General features: G+C 42.6%; 1 long non-coding RNA gene across 1 annotated transcript in view; it reads left to right on the top strand.

Moving 5' to 3' along the window:
• Positions 1-20,006, top strand: part of LOC125486092 — a 24,425-nt gene extending 4,419 nt beyond the window's left edge. The window contains exons 2-3 of the long non-coding RNA XR_007264777.1: positions 7,208-7,306; positions 19,798-20,006. This is a non-coding gene — a long non-coding RNA (uncharacterized LOC125486092). The remainder of the gene's footprint in view (positions 1-7,207; positions 7,307-19,797) is intronic.
• Positions 20,007-20,100: the final 94 nt, after the last annotated feature.

Raw genomic sequence — 20,100 nt, 5'->3', positions numbered from 1 at the left:
GATGCTGCTTGGCCTGCTGTGTTCATCCAGCCCTGCACCTTGTTGTCCCAGATGACTATGTGGCTGAAGAAATGATATAGGAGGGAAAGGTTCAGAATCCTATGACATTGGGACTGATCCTGGGTAAGGTGAGACCAATACAAACAGGAGGGGTTGCATGTGGAACTGAGACCAATGTCTGCAGGGTAGGGGGCTGTTATTAGTGCTGTTGGGGAAGACGTTTCTCCTGGAATGTCACAGGATTGGGAACCTGAGCATGGAGATGGAGGAAGGTAAAACAAGGCTAGGAACTAAGGCAGAAAAGTAAGAAGCAAAAGTGGAAAGCGGAAAAACAAAAGAGCAAAAAAAAATGGGGCTACAGTGTAAAATAAAGCTAGCTAAATTTGATAGGTAAAATAAGAAACACAAAGGTGGTAAGCATATGATTCTTCCCAATGCTAAAGGCATGGAGGAGAGCCCAAACTAGTGATAAGAGAGACAAAGCCAATGTAATGCAACAGCTTTATCAGGAACTTAGCGAGAGTTGATCATTCTCTGTTAGCCCAACTCATCCACGCCGACCAGATATCCTAAATTAATCTAGTCCCATTTGCAAGCATTTAGCCCTTTTCCCTTATAACCCTTCCACTTTATATATGCATCCAGATGCCTTTTAAATGTTGTAATTGTACCAGCCTCCACCACTTCCCTTGGCAGCTCATTCCAGACACGTATCACCCTCTGCGTGAAAAAGTTGTCCCTTAGGTCCCTTTTATATATCTCTCCTCTCATCTTAAACCTATGCCCTCTAGTTTTGGACTGTCCACCTTGGGGAAAAATACCTTGGCTATTCACCCCATCTATTGCCCCTCATGACATTATAAACCTCTCTAAGGTCACTCCTCAGCCTCTGACTCTGCAGGGAAAATACCCTCAGCCTATTCAGCCTCTCCCTATAGCTTAAACCCTCCACTGCAGAATCATCCTTGGAAATCTTTTCTGCACCCTTTCAAGTATAACAACATCTTTCCAATAGCAGGGAGACCAGAATTGAACACAGTATTCCAAACGTGGCCTAACCATTGTCCTGTACAGCCGCAACATGACCTCCCAACTCCTATACTCAATGCACTGACCAATAAAGACAAGTGTACCAAGCACCTTCTTCATTACCCTGTCTACCTGGGGTGATTCCACCTTCAAGGAGCTGTGAACCTGCACCTCAAGTTCTCTTTGTTTGGCAACACTCTCCAGGACCTTACCATTGGGTGTACAAGTCCTGCCCTGATTTGCCTTTCCAAAATGCAACGGGTGGCGCAGTGGCTCAGTGGTTAGCACTGCTGCCTCATAGTTCTGGGGACCCAGGTTTGTTTTCAACTTCAGGAAACTGTCTGCGTGGAGTTTGCATATTCTCCCCGTGTCTGCGTGGGTTTCCGCCAGTTGCTCCGGTTTCCTCCGACAGTCCAAAGATGTGCCAGATCGGTGGATTGGCCATGCTAAATTGTCCCATAGTGTTCAGGGATATGTAGGTTAGGTGCATTTAGCCATGGGAAATGCAGGGTTACAGAGATAGGGTAGGGGGATGAATCTGGGTGGGATGCTCTTTAGAGGCTTGGTGTGGACTTGTTGGGCTGAGTGGCCTGTTCCACACTGTAGGGATTCTAAGATTCTCACATTTATCCAAACTAAACTCTATCACTACTCCTCAGCCCATGACCACCATCTGATCAAGGTCCCATTGTACTCTGAGATAATCTTCTTATCTAACCACTACATCACTTATTCAACAATTTTGGTGTCATCTGCAAATTTACTAACCATACCTCCTATATTCACATCCAAATCATTTATATAAATGACAGAAAGCAATGGACCGAGCACTGGTCCTTGTGGCACACCGCTGGTCACAGAACTCCAGTTCCCAAAGCAACCCTCCACCACCACCACCTTCTGTCTCCTACCTTCAAGCCAGGTCCGTATCCAAATGGCTAGCTCCCCTGGATTCCGTGTGGCCTAACCTTGCTAACCAGTCTCACTGTGCATGCAACTGCTTCCCCATTCGTCCTCACTCCCACCCCCGTAACGCCCTAAATACTATTAACCCTGCATAACGTCTATGCTGGCTACCTACTCACTCACTTGGGATACCTTACCACTTATCTCCCACTTGCATTAGCACTAATAGCTGTGACACCCATCTCACTCAATCCCTCCCTTTGTCTCAACAAAACTTCCCCTCCTCCAGCTATGAAGAAGAGAGTACAGATGCCTCAGAAGATGCACTGACAAGGCTGTCTCCTACACCTTTCACCAGCTCAGGCACTGACACTTCAGCTGGTCCATTAACTAGATTAGAGTTGGCAGTACCTGCTGATGAACACATCATTGCCACATTTTGCAGATGGCCAAGGAAGAAGTGCCCACTGGCACTCAGAGAACTGCTGGAGACCAGGCATGTGCTCAGTCTGGGAAGTAGAAGACGACCTGATGCCAGCCATTACCAACTGTATTGGTGCACATAGGCAGACACAGGAGCAGCAGGCAGCTTAGTTGGGAGCACAGGGCAACCTGACACAAAGGTTACAAGATTGCAGCAATGTGATTGGGACCCTACTTTCTCGGGCATACAGGCAACTGGCTATCTCTTTGGGCGCGACTGTGCTAGACAGCTGGGTCAAGCACTCTTAAGAATCTGTTGAATATGTGCCCAGACCTGCTCTCCAACCCTCTAGCATCAACTGCAAGGGAGAGGAGAATAAGGGACTTGGAGCTCACTCCAGGTGGCCCTTCTTCACAAGGAGACAAGGCAATGCCAAAACAGACCCGGACAGAAGAGGAACTGTACACAGACTCCCCAGACATCTCGTGTCAGGAAATCCCAGAGGTCACCAGCCTTCCACTTTCAGCCTCAGCCCTGAGGGAATTATGCTGAGAAGGGTGACCCAGCCTATTGATGGACGTACACTCAGACTGCCTGGGTCCTCCAGTTGCCCAACCAAATCTCCAAGGCCTATAGGCTTTAATGTCGGTCAGGCCCCCTTCAGCCTAGTTGCATACATTCGGACTAAAACGAGATGTATCGGAGGGAGAGAAAGAAGAAAACCTTCTGAAATGACATAGCGTGTGAGAGCACATGCCTCATCACTGGCAGTTTTCCGCATGCCAGTGACTTGGGGCAATTCTCCCTGTGCCAGCTGTGGAGACGTGCTCACCAGCATGTGTTCCTGACTGTAATCTAGTGAGTATACCCATTGAGGTGTCAATATTGAAGCTTGTGGGTGTGCAGGAGGCCGTCTTGCTGGTGTATCCTCTGAGACATCTGTGCTCTTTTCCACAGAGCTAGAGGGGAGGAGGTCTTTCAGTGTGGTCCCCCCTTTGACCAGGAAAATCCTGCTTCTACCTGCAGGAGACAAAAGAGAGAACGTGTTAACGAGGTGTGGAGCTGGAGGAACACAGCAGGCCAGGCAGCATCAGAGGAGCAGGAAAGTTGATGGTTTGAGTCTGGACCTTTCTTCAGAAATCGGGAGCAGAGTGTGGAGCTGGAGGAACACTATTTCTGAAGAAGGGTCCTAACCCAAAACATCAGCTTTCCTGCTCCTCTGTTGCTGCCTGGCCTGCTGTGTTCATCCAGCTCCATGCTGTGTTCATCCAGCTCCATGCTGTGTTATCTCAGACTCCAGCATCGGCAGTTCTTACTATCTCTAAAAGAGAGAATGTGTTGTGACTAAGGGGCAGAAGATGTGGCACGTTAACAATATATTCTCAATGTCCAGAGGGCATAGATGACAGTCCACTGTAACTACTCTGTCACATCTCTGAATGTATGTTCACTTTCCTTCATCAGCTGTGGGAGCAGATGCCTGTCTTCCAGGCGCTACAACATTAAACATTCAGAGCTGAGTCACCTTCACCACTATATGATGTTCAATGGTCCAACGTGTGAAGTGAGCAGCTCCTGCACCATGTGTAGGTTATTGAAATGTGGAATGTGATTGCTACTTTGGAAAGTGGGGTCAGTATATCCAGATAACAAAACATTGCCGTCAGTGGGGTTTATTCTTGATGCTGCATAATGATGTGATCAAATGTGATCTGGTCAGCCAGGATTCGGACTCCACCAGTAGGCTAATGACGAAGGATCACATTATATGTTATTGCTCACAGGCGTCTTTTACCTGTGCTGCAAAGGTGTCTGTGTAATGCTTTGTTCTTTGAATGGTTTTACAACACTCAAAAGTGAAGCTCTCTCCCTCAGTGAACGATACATTTATCTCACCCCCACCAGCTGCGGTCACAGCCATCGACTCTATTATGCACTTGTTACTAACAGCACAATGGAAGGAAACAGCAGCTTCATGTAGCGAGCCTCAGACTTAACATCTCACACTTTGCAAACACAAAAACGTACACATTTCCTTCTTGGTAATCCTCACTTATTGACTTTGAATTACGCCTCGTCCCCATACAATTCATCTATTTAAATCTTCACCTGTCTTTAGACCCCCTCCCAGCACTAGTCATGTCTAATAAACATGCTAGATCTTGTAGTGCACTGTTGCCCCAAGGAAACCGGGGTGTTGTTGACTTTTAATGACCCTACCCCCTCCAAATTACCTATTCCTTCAATGCTCCATCATCTCACTGCCCTGATATATTGAGTTGCCCTCATTCTACATCCCAGCATGCTGCCTCCAATGTTCACAATTAAATTCCCTAGCTCCTCAACTGCAGCATTGGCCCCTGCTAAATCCCTTGACTTTTAGTGGGCAGATCTCTCCTATGTATGTTATTTATGTGCGTGAATTTGTGAGTGTGAGCGCTTGGGTGCATTTACTTATATTCCTTTAGTGTCCTCAAATAGAAGTGATACCTGTTTGTCAATTTTAGCCCATTCAGTATCTCAGCTAATTTCTTATTCACAATGACTGTGGCAGAATCTTCATGGATATTAAATTATTCAGCCATAACGTGAGATGGACTGTCTACCATTCTCAACTAGTGTAAACAACCAATTCATTTCATCCTCTACACATATCTTAAACGTTCTATTGCATAATAACTAATTATTAATTTGATAACAACATAAGCAATTAAAGCTTCAAGTTAGGTTGATAAATGTGTGTTCCTTTAGTCCATATTGCTGCCTTTCTTAGTTTAAAATTTTGGATTTGGAGTGGGAAGTTGAGTATATAAAAATGCTAAGCTCATATACAGTTTTGGTTGTAAAAAGTAGCTTCTGATACTTTGAAGCAGTACAAGGAAAGGAGTGACAGTACAGAAACAACCGCAACAGATATAGGCAGAAGCCTCCTCCCATCTTTCCTCACTTAACCCCATTGATATATACCTCGATTTGTTTTCCCCTCGTGTGCTTACCTCACATTTCCTTAAATCTATCCATGCTATTTGTCTCATACATTTCTTCTGGAAACATTTCCACAATTTAGCCATGATTATTGACAAAAAGAGAAGGAACAAGTGGAACAGATTATGAGAGTGCCCAGAGCAAAAGACAAATCGTAGTAGAGGATGATATCATTGTAAAAATACTCTTCCCTCTTTGTCAACAGCATGAAAAAAACATTATTTTTCATCCTCCATCAGTTTTGAAGCAGAGTCATTCTGGACTTTGGACGTCAACTCTGTTTCTTCTCCACAGATGCTGTCAGACCTACTGAGTTTCTTCAATACTTTCTGTTTTCATATAAAATATGTAACCATTTCAAAGGCCAATTTTCTTTGCATCTCAAGTATCTGGTGCTTAATCTGAAGCATACTATGTTGGGCTACATTTCTGCAAGTTTCCTGTAATGCAAAACCCAAAATGTTTAACATTACAGGCCTTCAGAGAGTTGAGAAAAGATTCAGTGTGACCTGAGATATAATGGTGGGGGAGAAAAAGGATGAAATGTGGCTCTGCTCTCTATTCTTTGTTCTCTCGCTGTGAAATCTTGATCAGAGAGAAATGAGCATGCCTCAGGTCTGTTTATCCCTTCTGAGATGATATCACTCAAAGATTGGAGTTGGACATTTCACTGCAGATGGTAAACCAAGGCTTTGTCTGACATCTCAGCTGGATGTAAAAATTCCCATGATGCTATTTAGGAGAAGGGCAGGGGAGCTGTTCCTGATTTCCTGGCTAATATCTATCTCTTAAAATGGATCAGATCTCTTGCTGTTTATGGAATCTTGTTGTACACAGATTAGCTGGTCCATTTACGATAGTTTGCTGTAAAAGGTACCTTCTGAATCTGAGGAGTATTAGAAAGCTGCCACATTTCAAAAGTGCTTCATTGACAGCTGAGCATCGTGGACCCTCCTGTGGAAATGGCAGGGTGCTCATATAAATGCAAGTTCTTTCTTTTAACGGCTATGTTTAGGTTATTTGCTTCTCTATAGTATTTTGGACTTCTGTACCATTCAAACTCATTAATAATGGATGCAGAGGGTTAAAACCTTTGCTAGATGAGGCTTCCCTGGTGCATCCCTGGGGCTGATCAAAGGTTGGATGCAAGGTTCCTGCTGGACAAGGTGAGCAGAGTTCCCAGTGGCACTTTCAGGATCTTTGAGCCTTCCTGACCACTTTTCAGTGGAAAGTGTTACATTCCTTGCTCTAATTCAATACAAAATTAAGCTAAAACAACTACAACTGAATTGCCAAGTAGTTTGACAAATGGAGCAACTATTTTTAGATAATTCAATGCAGGAAAACCGGTTGCTGAAGAGGATGTTGTGTCCATTGCTGATGTCTAGCCAGAAACTGTTGGGTTGTAGGCTGCAGCAACTAAGATAAGGGTGCACAATTTACCAGACAATCTGAACAGCTGAGAGGTGGCCGCTCAGATTGTGTTTGTTTCATAAAATGCAGAGTTTATCTGATTCCTTATGAACTAGGCCTTCAAGAACATAGAAAATTGGTCTTCTTTATCTTGGATCAATTATTCCAATTCTATTTTAATTAAGTCTAAATTAAAACAATCACAGCCCACCACTAACTGCACTGTTGAGGAGTTGCAACCCTCAGTAGGGAGTCAAAAATCATGAGAGCAGTTAAAGCTAGGCAGCACTTTTTAAAAAGAAGGTGTACTATGGCTGGTGCAGGAACTTGAAGAAATCTATAATTGATTCTGACCAGGTAAACAGTATATATAGCTAAATATGCTATCTATCAGCACGGTAAAAGAAATGAAACATGCTGTTGAAGCTTTTTTTGCTTTGCTCTTATCAGGACAGATGCAAGAATATCGAATTTCACAGAGAAAAATGCACATTTCGTGAGAAAAGTGCAGATTCGTTGAAAAGTTGACTCTGGTTGAGTGTTACCATGGTGAGTTCATCGGAGAACTACTGTCCCCATTTTTTTTTAATTTGGGAAAGATATTTTGACAGGACACACTCCTTTTTCCTGTAGTGGCTATGTCCCTGCATATGAATATATGTAGCTTCAAGCAGGCATAACTGAGCCACATTGTGAATCTGACTGATAACCTTAACTTGGTTGTTAGTGTAATTCTTAGCAGTCAATATTTTTCATGCTACATTGTTGCTTTTTTCAGCAACGTTCAAAGTGTGAGAGTCTGTATGAAGTGATGCATTTCATTGAAAGTGAATTGCAGAATGTGGTAAGAGTTGTGGTTTGAGAAATGCTGAATATCTTGTACATTTCTACATTTGTGAGTGCTATCGAAACCTGAAAGATAAAGTTTCCAATGGAATCCATGAGAAATAAATCAGAGGCAGACACGGTGACTGAGGAAAGAAAATAAATGGTCACTCTAAAGACAGGTTTTCATAAATGCTTGATCAGACACAAGAAGGGAGCTCAGACCTGAAACATTAGCTCTTTCATTAACATTTTCCATTTTTATATCAACTTTCTGATATTTTAGTTTTGTGTTGTGGAAAGAAACAGATGGAAGGGAAAGGAGACAGGGATGATAAAGAATCACTATCATTGTCCATTCTCACACTCATAACTACAGTTTAGGGACTCACACTAATTCAGAGGATAGATTAAAAAGTTCATTTGAAGGTGATGAGATAGTGCTCATTGTTTGGAACAATGCAGTTGTAAAGACACTGTACACTTGCCAGAGTCATGTGATCTCTGTTGTAAGGTGCTTTCCGTTTAGATTGGATAGCTATTAAAATCACTACACAAAATATGGTAGCAGAAGTGTGCAGCTAGATTTTCAGATATATGAAAGAACCAGCCACTGCTCCATGCCATCCATTGAAGCATCTTTATCTCAACTTGCGAAGGCAAAGGTCTTTACTACCCTTGATAGTGAGGCCACTTTTGGAGTACTGCATACAATTCTGGTCACCCTGCTATAACAAGGGTGTTATTAAACTGGAAAGGGTGCAGAAAAAATTTACAAGGATGTTACCAAGACTGGAAGGTTTGAGTTATAAAAAGAGGTTGGATTGGCTGGGACTTTTATTCCCTTGAGCTTATAGAAGTTTGCAATATCATGAAAGGCATAGATAAGGTGAATTGCCAAGGTCTTTCCCCAGGATAGGGGAGTCCAGAAGTCTAGAGGGCATAGGTTTGACAGGGGAAAGATTTAAAAGGGACCTGAGGTGCAATTTTTTCACACAGATAGTAGCGTGTATATGGAGCAAACTGCCACAGGAAGTGATACAGACAACTTCAATTACCACATTTAAAAGACATTTCAACAAGTACATGAATAGGAACATGGGTTAAATACAGACAAATGGGCTTAGTTCAGTTTAGGAAACCTAGTCAACATGTAAGAATTGGGCTGAAGGGTCTGTTTCCATGTTGTATAACTCTATGACTTTTAACCGGTAAAGCAACAGTTTTCTAACGACATTCTGGATGCCATTCAAGAGATAATATGGTTGTGCATGCCATTTGGCATTTCCACTGCTCTGGTGAAGCATCAATGCAGACAGCATGAGATAGTCAATAATCTTTCTGGAATGGAAGCTATCATTGTTGATTTGCTAGTCTATGGACATGGAGATGCAATGGAAGAAGCCATTGAGAATCTAGTATGACTGCTAGAGGGAGTTCATCAGATTTATTTGAAGCTGAACAAAAAAGTTGCAACTGAGGATATCTGAATTGGAGTATATGTGTCATGTACTGACAGTGAAAGGACTCCTGACAAGGTGAGAGCTGTCACAGAACTGCAGTGACCAATGGAAGGGAAATTGGTACAATGATTTGTTGGATTCATGGATGATCGAACAATCCGTTGCCTAAATTTTCATCATAAGAACATAAGCACTAGGAGCAGGAGTAGGCCATCTGGTCCGTCGAGCCTGCCCCGCCATTTAATAAGATCATGGCTGATCTTTTTGAGACTCAGCTCCACTTACCCGCCCACTCACCATAACCCTTAATTCCTTTACTGTTCAAAAATTTATCTAGCCTTGCCTTAACAACATTTAGTGTGGTAGCTTCAACCGCTTCACTGGGCAGGGAATTCCACAGATTCACAACCCTTTGGGTGAAGAAGTTCCTCCTGACCTCAGTCCTACATCTGCTTCCCTTTATTTTGAGGCGATGCCCTCTAGTCCTAGTTTCACCTGCTAGCGGAAACAACCTCCCTGCCTCCACCTTATCTATTCCCTTCATAATCTTATATGTTTCTATAAGATCTCCCCTCATTCTTCTGAATTCCAATGAGTATAATCCCAGTCAACTCAGTCTCTCCTCGTAATCCAACCCTCTCAACTCTGGAATCAACCAAGTGAATCTCCTCTGCGCCCCCTCCAGTGCTAGTATATCCCTCCTCAAGTAAGGAGACCAAAACTGCACACAGTACTCCAGGTGTGGCCTCACCAGGATCCTATACAGCTGCAACATAGCCTCCGTGTTTTTAAACTCCATCCCTCTAGCAATGGCAGACAAAATTGCATTTGCCTTTTTAATTACCGGCTGCACCTGCAATCCTACTTTTAGTGATTCATGCACAAGGACACCCAAGTCCCTCTGCACAGCAGTGTGCTGCAATTTTTTACCATTTAAAACATAGTCCACTTTCCTGTTATTCCTACCAAAATGGATGACCTCACACTTATCAACATTGTACTCCATCTGCCAGACCTTTTCCCACTCACTTAGACTATCTATATCCCTCTGCAGACTTTCAGTGTCTTCTGCACACTTTGCTCTACCACTCACCTTAGTGTCATTTGCAAATTTTGACACACCACACTTAGTCCCCAACTCCAAATCATCTATGTAAATTGTAAACAATTGCGATCCCAACACTGATCCCTGAGGCACACCACTAGCCACTGACCGCCAACCAGAAGAACACCCATTTACCCCTACTCTTTGCTTTCTACTGGTCAACCAATCCTCTATCCATGCCAATACATTACCTGTAATACCGTGCAACTTTATCTTATGTAGCAACCTTTGGTGTGGCACCTTGTCAAATGCCTTCTGGAAATCCAGATACACCAAATCCACAGGTTCCCCACTGTCCACCATGCAAGTAATGTCCTCAAGGAATTCCACCAAATTAGTTAAACATGACCTACCCTTCATGAACCCTTGCTGGGTGTTCCCAATGGGACAATTTATATCCTGATGTCTTGCTATTTCTTCCTTAATGATAGATTCAAGCATTTTCCCCACTACTGAAGTTAAGCTAACTGGCCTATAGTTACCTGCTTTTTGTCTACTTCCTTTTTTAAACAGTGGCATCACATTGGCTGTTTTCCAATCTGCGGGAACCACCCCAGAGTCCAGTGAATTTTGGTAAATAATTACTAGTGCATTTGCTATTTCCCCCATCACCTCTTTTAGTACCCTGGGATGCATTTCATCAGGGCCAGGAGACTTGTCTACCTTTAGCCCCATTAGCTTGCCCAGCACTGCCTCTTTAGTTAGTTTCTAGGTCCTCACCTGTTATAACCTTCTTGCCATTAGTTTTCGGCATGTTATTTGTGTCTTCCACTGTGAAGACCGACACGAAATAACTGTTTAATGTCTCGGCTATTTCCTCATTCCCAGTTATTAAATTGGCCTTCTCATCCTCTAAAGGACCAATGTTTACCTTCGCCACTCTTTTACGATTTACATATTTATAGAAACTTTTGCTGCCTGTTTTTATATTCTGAGCTAGTTTACTCTCATAATCTATCTAACTTTCCTTTATAACTTTTTTAGTGGCTTTCTGTTGGCCTTTAAAGATTTCCCAGTCTACTAGTTTCCCACTACTCTTTGCTTTTTTGTATGTGTTTTTTTTTCAATCTGATACTTTCCTTTATTTCCTTAGACATCCATGGCTGGCTCTCTCTTTTCCTACCGTTCTTCCTTATCACTGGAATATACTTCTGCTGAGCACTGTGAAAAATCGTTTTGAAAGTCCTCCACTGTTCCCCAATTGACCCACCATAAAGTTTTTGCTCCCATTCTATCTTACCTAACTCCTCCCTCATCCCATCATAGTCTCCTTTGTTTAAGCGCAGGACATAGGTACTGGATTTAACCTTCTCACGCTCCATCTGTATTTTAAATTAGACCATACTGTGATCGCTCCTTCCGAGAGGATCCCTAACTGTGAGATCATTAATTATTCCTGTCTCATTACACAGGACTAGATCTAGGATAGCTTGCTCCCTCGTAGGTTCCATTACATATTGTTCAAGGAAATTATCGCGGATGCATTCTATGAGACCCTCCACAAGGCTGCCATGACCGACCTGGTTTGACCAATCGATATGTAGATTAAAATCCCCCATGATAATTGCTGTACCATTTTTACATGCATTAGCTATTTCTATGTTTATTGCCTGCCCCACCACAATGTCATTATTTGGTGGCCTACAGACCACACCTATCAGTGACTTCTTCTCCCTGCTATTCCTAATTTTCACCCAAATGGATTCAATGTTTTGTTCAGTAGAACCTATATCATCTCTCACTACCACCCTGATATCATCCTTAAAAATCAGAGCAACACCACCTCCCTTACCTTCCTGTCTGTCCTCCCGAATAGTTTGATACCCCTGGATATTTAACTCCCAGTCATGACCATCCTGTAACCATGTCTCTGTAATGGCCACTAAATCATACCCATTTGCCATGATTTGCACCATCAACTCATCCATCTTGTTTCGAATGCTCCGAGCATTCAGATAAAGTGCCTTTATGCCAGTTTTTGCACCTTCTTTTTGGGTCCTATTACCTCCATTACTAACTGCTCTTGAGTTCTCCTTCCCTTTAACTTTTTTCCTAATTTTCAATGGAGTTGAAGCTTTCTCGTCACCTGCTAACCTGCTGCTTTGCCTTACATTAATTGTTATTCTCCCTCTACGCTCACTTCTCCCTTCCCCCCTACTTACTAGTTTAAAGTCCTATTAACCACCCCATTTACCCTTTTCGCCAGAACACTGGACCCAGCCCTGTTCAGGTGGAGTCCATCCCAGCGGTATAGATCCCTCCTGTCCCAGAACTGATGCCAGTGCCCCATGAAAAGGAAACCCTCTTTCCCACATCACTCTTTTAGCCACGTGTTTACTTCCCCGATCTTCGCCTCCCTATGCCAATTTGCATGTGGCTCGGGCAGCAATCCAGAGATTATGACCCTTGAAGACCTGTTTTTTAATTTTGTTCCTAGCTTTTCATAATCCTGAAAGAGGTCTTTTTTCCTAGTCCTGCCTATGTTGTTGGTACCTACGTGGACCACAACAACTGGATCCTCCCCCTCCCCTTCTAGTATCCTCTCGAGCTGGTCAGAGATGTCTCGCATCATCGCACTGGGCAGGCAACACATCATGTGGGATTCTCTATCCTGCTCATGAATCTCTATGCAAATTCACTTATAAGGATGTGCAGTGGTGTTGGTCACAGAATAAGAAACAGTTTTCATTCAAATCAAACAGCTAACAGTAACAGCTCAACTTGTTCTAGAAGTCATCAACTTAGCTGAGATATTGAATCTGAAAGACAGAAGTCTTGCTCTGATCCAGCACTCATCATAGGGACAACACCTCCCAAGAAGGAACATCACTCCAGAAAAAAGCAGATACCAGACAAACTGCCACCAACAGCTTACATATGTGCCATTAAAAGGTCTGAATGCTTTTGAGCTTATGGATGAAGTGCATATGCATGGACAGACTAGAATCAACATACAATATTGATTTTGATTGATTGATTTATTGTCACATGTACCGAAATACAGTGAAAAGCTTTGTTTACGAGTGGTACAAGCAGATCGTAGTAAGCAAAGGATGTACCAATCAAAAAGACTTAGACAGAGGCATGCAGGTTACATATCACAGGCTGTGAGCCAGGCAAGATCAATGTTAGCAAGCTCAGCGTTATTTGAGGCTAGAGATTCCTTTCATCAGTCTAATAATGACCTGGGAGAGCTGTTTCCGAACCTGCTGGTGTGTGTGTTCAGGCTTCTGTATCTTCTGCCTGACGGACGAGATTGTAGGAGATCGTTGCCAGGGTGTGATGGATCTTTGATGTTGGCAGCCTTTCCCCGGCAGCGAGCTGTGTAAATGGAGTCCATGGATGGAAGATTGGCTTCCGTGATGGTCTGGGCTGTGCACACCACCTTCTGTAGTTTCTTACGGTCCTGGGCAGAGCAGTTGCCATACCAGGCCATTATGCACCTGGACAGTACGCTTTCAAAGGTGTAACTGTTGAAGTTGGTGAGGGACCTTATGGACATGCCAAATTTCCTGAGCTGCCTGAGGAAGAAGAGGCGTTGTTGTGCCTTCTTGACTGTATTGCCATTCTACTATGAATTCTAATACGCACATGGAGCCTGGAAAATGGTGCGGTAGTCCAGCAATTTGTCCTGTAACAAATTACTATGATTTGAGGCAAAGTCAGGGAGTAGCATCAGTTCACTATGAACCTGCTGGCCAGTGTCAGGATGACAACAGTCACCCCTCCACAACTGATACTGTCCGTATGCACTTTGCTGCCTGTTAGCCAGCCAAGGTGAGACTCTTGTTATTGCACAGTACCCAGGTAGCCTCACTGACAGTGACACGGTTTTACATCAAGACATAGTTTTACATTGAGATGTGGTCAAATTTCACCAGACGCACCATACATGTCAGATAGTGGTGAAACCACAGCCTTCGATCAAAACTGCACCTTAAGATCTAATAGCAGCTTTCAAAGAACCATTTAGAAAGTTCTTAATATATCACATTGGAGCACTACCTAAAATCAGGAAAGGGAATCAATATTTTTCAGGAACATAGAAACAGGAGTAGGCTATTCAGCCCCTTGAGACTGTTCCACCATTGAATGCAATCATGGCTGCTTCTGTGGCCTACCTCCTTTTGTTTAACAAAAATTTATCTCAGATTTCTCTCAGATAACTCTTTAGCCACTGGTGAAGTTCTAGAAAACTGGAGAGTGGCTAATGTTGTTCCATGGTTTAAGAAAGGTAGCAAAGACAAGCCACAGAACTACAGGCCAGTGAGTGTGACATCACTGGTAGGCAAGTTATTGGAAAGGACAGGATCAACCAACATTTGGATTGTTCTGAGGAAGGGTCACCGGACACGAAACATTAACTCTGTTTTCTCCTGCACAGATGCTGTGAGACTTGCTGAGCTTTTCCAGCAACTTTGTTTTCGTTCCTGATTTACAGTATCCGCAGTTCTTTTCGTTTTTATTTGGACTGTCAAGGTCTGATTAGCGATAGTCAGCATTGATTTGTGTGAGGGAAGTCATGTCTGACAAATCTTTTAGAGTCTTTCGAAGATGTAACCAAGAGGATGGATAAGGGTAGGGCCATGGATGTTGTCTATATGGACTTTAATAAGTCCTTTGACAACGTCCCACATGGCAGGCTAGCCATGAAGGTTAGGTCGCATGGGATCCAGGGAGAGCTAGCTACTTGGATTCAAAATTGACTCAATGGTAGGATGGACGAAGGTTGTTTCTTGGGCTGGAGGCTTGTGACTAGTAGTATGCCACAGGGGTCAGTGATGGGATCTTTGTTATTTACATAAACGATCTGGATATGAATGTACAAGGCATGATTAGTAAGTTTGCAGATGATACAAAGTTAGGAGGTATCATTGATAGTGAAGAAGGTTATCAAAAATTATAGAGGGATCTTGATCCGATGGGAATGTGGGCTGAGGTTTGCCAAATGCAATTCAATACAGATAAGTGTGAGGTGTTGCACTTTGGAAAGTCAAACCAAGGTACTACTTATACAGCAAATGGTAAGGTCCTGAGGAGCGTTATGGAACAGAGGGACCTAGGAGTACAGGAAGGCATTTAGCATGCTGGCCTTCATCGGTTGAGGCATTGAGTGCATGAGTTGGGATGTTATGTTACAATTGTATAAGTCGTTGGTGAGGCTTGTAGTATCGTGTACAGTTTTGGTCACCCTGTTATAGGAAAAACATAGTTAAACTAGAAAGTGTGCAAAGAAGATTTACGAGGATGTTGCCAGGACTAGTAGGCCTGCGTTATAGAGAGAGGTTGGCCAAGGTAGGACTCTATTCCTTGGAATCTAGGAATGGGCTGCCAGAGAAAGTGGTTGAGGCAGGTACAATAGCAACATTTAAAAAACATTTCGATAGGTACATAGATGAGAAGGGTTTAGAGGGGTATGGACCAAATACAGGCAATAGGAACTAGCTGAGTGGGTATTATGGTCAGCATGGACTAGTTTTGGCCAAAGGGCCTGTTTCCATGCTATATTACTCTATGGCTCTATGACTTTATTTAAAATTAATTACTGATCCTTCATCCACTGCTGTTTGAGGTAAGAGTTCCAAACATCTACCACACTTTGTGTGTAGAAGTGTTTCCTAACATCTCTCTTGAACAATGTCACCCTAATTTTCTAATATGACCCATAGTTCTAGAATCCAAAACAAGTGGATATAGGCAACCTCTATTTATCTTTTCTTATTAATAGTTTGAATATTTTGATCATTTCACCCCATAGTAACATAAATTCTGGAGACAACAGGTGTAATTTGTACTGAAAACAACAAATGCCGGAGATCACAGCGCATCAGGCAGCATCCATGGAGAGGGAGCAAGCTAATGTTTTGAGTCTAGATGACTCTTCATGTGAAGTGAAGTGTGGAGGGGACAGCATTTATGCTATAGTTGAGGGATGGATGCAACGTAGTGTGCTGGGGGAGAAGATGTGTTGATCATTCAGATTAAGTGATTGGAATGTGAAAATGCCAGAACAACGGTGTGTCAAAACTACCAGACTTGAAAGAACTTCTGCATCCCTGTACTCGAGATATAAATATTAGCTTTCCTGATTATTTTCTGCGCCTATTTGTGACATTTTAAAGATCTATGGATCTGTACCCCCAAGTCTATTTGGACATCCACTGTATTTAATTTCATATCATCCAGAAAGGATCTATCTTTTTTTGTCCAAAATGGATAACCCCATACTTGCATACATTGAATCCCATCTACCACAGTTTTGCCCATTCACTTAATCTATCAGTGACCTTGGTAATTTTATGCTATCGTCTACACTGTCTACATAATGCTGCTTAACTTTGTGAAACCAGTAAATCTGGATATATGACTTTCTATGCCATTATCCAAATCATGAATAAATAATGTGTACAACTGAGGTGCATCACATCCTGCCAATTTACCCACAATCCCAACCTGCTGTCACCTGCACTCAACCTATTTCCCAGCCATATCAGTGATTTGCTCACAATTCTCTGGGCTTCTTCCTTAGTTAACAGTCTTTTCTGTGGGACCTCGTCAAATTCCTTCTGGAAGTCCGCATTAACAACACCCATAGATATTTCCTCATTCAATGCTTTAGTTACCCGTTCAATGTATTCAATGACATTTGTCAGGCATGACCTACTTGCCATGCTGGTTCCCCCTGATTGACGGAAATTTTTGAAAGGTATTCATTTACCCATCCTTGATTATTGACTCCATCAATTTCCCTATACAGATTTTAGGAAAACTGGTCCGTAATTCCTTGGTTTTCTTCTTTTGCATTTCTTAAAAAGTTGAGTGACATATGCAATTTTCCTGTCCAGAAGGATGACTGCACTATCTAGGGAACTCTGAAAGGTTATGGTTGGGATATCTATAATGTGCTTTCCCACCCCCAGATGGAAACCATCAGGACCTGGGGATTTATTACTCTTTGATTCCATTAATTTCCTCATTTAAAGTTTTCAAGAAGATTTGTAGCTTGGGTTGTGGATGAGGTTGTAGACTTGCTTGCTGAGCCAGTGGGTTTGGTTGCAGGCTTTCGTCACCCTGCTCGGTAACATCGTCAGTGCACCTCCACTGAAGCGTTGGTGTTCTGTCCCGCTTGTTATTTATATGCTTTGGTTTGCTGGGGTGGTTGGTATCACTTCCGGTTCTGTTTCTCAGTGGTTTGTACACAGGGTCTAATTCAATGTGTTTGTTGATGAAGTTCCAGTTGGAGTACCAGGCCTCTAGGAATTCCCTGGCGTGTCTCTGTTTGGCTTGTGCTATTATGGATGTGTTGTCCCAGTCGAATTCATGTTCCTCAATGTCCATGTGTAGTGAGACCTGTGAGAATTGGTGGTGTCTCTTAGTGTTTAGTTGATGTTCATGTACCAGTATTATCAGTTTTCTTCAAGTCTGGCCTATAGTGTTTCTCACAGCCCTTGTATAGTATTTTCTATATTACACAGGTTTTGCTGGTTTTGGGTATGGATTCCTTTACATTTGTCAGTAGCTATCGTAGGATGGGAGTTGGTTTGTGGGCTCCTCTGATACCTAGGGGTCTAAGTATTCTTGTGATCGTCTTCAAAATGGCCTTGATTAGTGAGTCTAGTAGTGTTGTGTCTTCCTGTTGTGGTCTGTCTCGGAGGTAATGGTGGATTGTGCTTTTCAGGTATCCATTCGTTTTGAAGACTCTGTATAGGCGCTTCTGTTCTGCTTTGCACAGTTCTGGGTTGCTGCAATGTGTTGTGGCTCATTTAAATAGTATCCTGATGCAGCTCTGTTTGTGGGCATTGGGGTGGTTGCTAGTGTAATCGAGTAACTGGTCCGTACGTGTGGTCTTTCTATATACACTAGTCTGGAGTTCCCTGTTGTTTTTGCGTTCTACCATTATGTCCAGCAACAGTTGTTGTTTTCTTCTTCTTTCATGAATTTTATCCCGGTGAGGATGTTGTTTATGTGTCGGTGGGATTCTTCTAGTTTTGTGTATTTGATAATCATGAAGATGTCATTTACATATTGGCCCTAAAGTTTGGGTTGTAAAGCAGGGCGTGCTTTTGATTCTAACCTTTGCATTACTGTTTCTGCAATCAGTCCTGATACTGGGGATCCCATTGGTGTTCTCTTGATTTGTTTGTATATGCCATCGTTGAAGGTGAAGTGAGTTGTGAGACACAGATCTAGTAGTTTCATGGTGGTGTCATTATTGATGTTGTTGGTGTCCTGGAGTACCTGCTTACATGATTCATCCAGTCGTGTGGCAATTGTCTCTTTGGCTATATCGATGTTTATGGATGTAAATAGTGCTGTTACATCGAAGGATATCGTCATCTCGTCCTCTTCTATCCTGGTGTCCTTGATGATGTTGAGGAATTCTTGGGATGAGTGGGTGGAGTGAGTCATGTTGTCCACTAAGTATTTCAATTTCTGTTGTAGTTCTTTGGCAAGTCTATATGTTGGCGTGCCTGGCAGTGAGACAATGGGTCTGAGGGGCATCCCCGGTTTGTGTACCTTGGGGAGGCCACAGAATCTGGGTAATTTGGATCCCTCTGGCTTCATTTTCTGGTAGTCTGTCTTGCTGATGTCTCCTGAGCTGTGTAAGGCCTGGTATTCCAACTGGAACTTCACCAACAAGTACATTGAATTAGACCCGGTGTACAGACCACTGAAAAACAGAACCTGAAGTAATACCAAGCATCCCAGCAAACCGAGGCATATAAATAACAAGTGGGACAGAACACCAACGCCTCACTGGAGGTGCACAGACAATGTTACCTAGCAAGGTGACAAAACGTTTGCAACCCAACGCATGGCTTGGTGAGCACTTCTACAACCTCAATTTCCTCATTGCTGATGTTTTACTTATGGTAATTTTATTCAGCCCCACTTCCCAATCCATTATTAATTTCCTCAGGACTTCTAGCAAGCTATCCTCCTTTTCTACTGTAAATACTGACACCAAGTAGTTATTCAACATGTTTAACCTGACATTATTTCTAATTTTAGTGGGCTAACATTGCTCATGAATACCCATGTTCCCTTTATGTATCTATAAAATTTCTTTTTATTGATCTTAATGTCTCTGGCATAATCCTTTTTAGTAACTATTTAAAGCTGCTTTGTAGCTCTTTGCTGGTCTTTGTATCTTTGTCATTCAGCAGGATCTGTGCTTGAAGGAAGACGGATAGGAGAGTGTAAATGGGGAGAAATGACGAGAAAAGAAATAGAATATTATAAAACAAAGCAAATAGTAGAAAATAAGCTCAGGTAAGCAGTAGAGAGTAGGACCAAGAGCAAGATGTTTGATGGATGAAAACAATTTAACCACATAACCGCAGAAGAAGAAAACATCGCAGTTTTGAGAAGTGCTGAGGTCCTGAAGCAAATGCAGTTACTCATGTGGTGTCACCTGCCATAAAGAGATTGAGATCTCGTTCACAGATGCTTCAAACCCTGTAAGAAGTGCACAAACAAAAATTCTGAGAAAATTATACCAGGTTGTAAGACCTATGTGGTTTACGAAATCCTGCAGACACAACATAAAATACCACAACTTGTTTTTGCAAGAGGTAGATTTATTTTTTAACCAATGTTGCATGGAATGATTTTGATGTGGAAATGTTAAATATGTTGACCTTTAGCAGGCAGGGTGTCTTGGATCTTGACTCTGCAACCCCTCCCAAGCTTGATTGAAGAAGATTCTATCGTGACCTACTCAGAGTGCGGGCTCTTTCGTGAAGGCTACTGACGGGAATAGACTCCCTCCAACATTTGCATTTTTGTAAGCCATTTCTTTTAGTTTTATATTGTCCCTTATCTATTGAGTTGCCCATGGCTGTTTCTTTTGTGCAGTGGAACTTTTCCCTCACGGAGGATATAAACTGTTTTTTGTGAAAAACAGAGTTAATGTTTCAGGTCCGGTGATCCTTCCTCAGAATGGTCAC

This window comes from Rhincodon typus, chromosome 25 (assembly GCF_021869965.1).
Source record: "Rhincodon typus isolate 14 chromosome 25, sRhiTyp1.1, whole genome shotgun sequence".
Classification (NCBI taxonomy): Eukaryota; Metazoa; Chordata; class Chondrichthyes; order Orectolobiformes; family Rhincodontidae; genus Rhincodon; species Rhincodon typus.
Note: the sequence above shows the minus strand (reverse complement) of the source record. Positions and strands in the feature narration are given on the sequence as shown.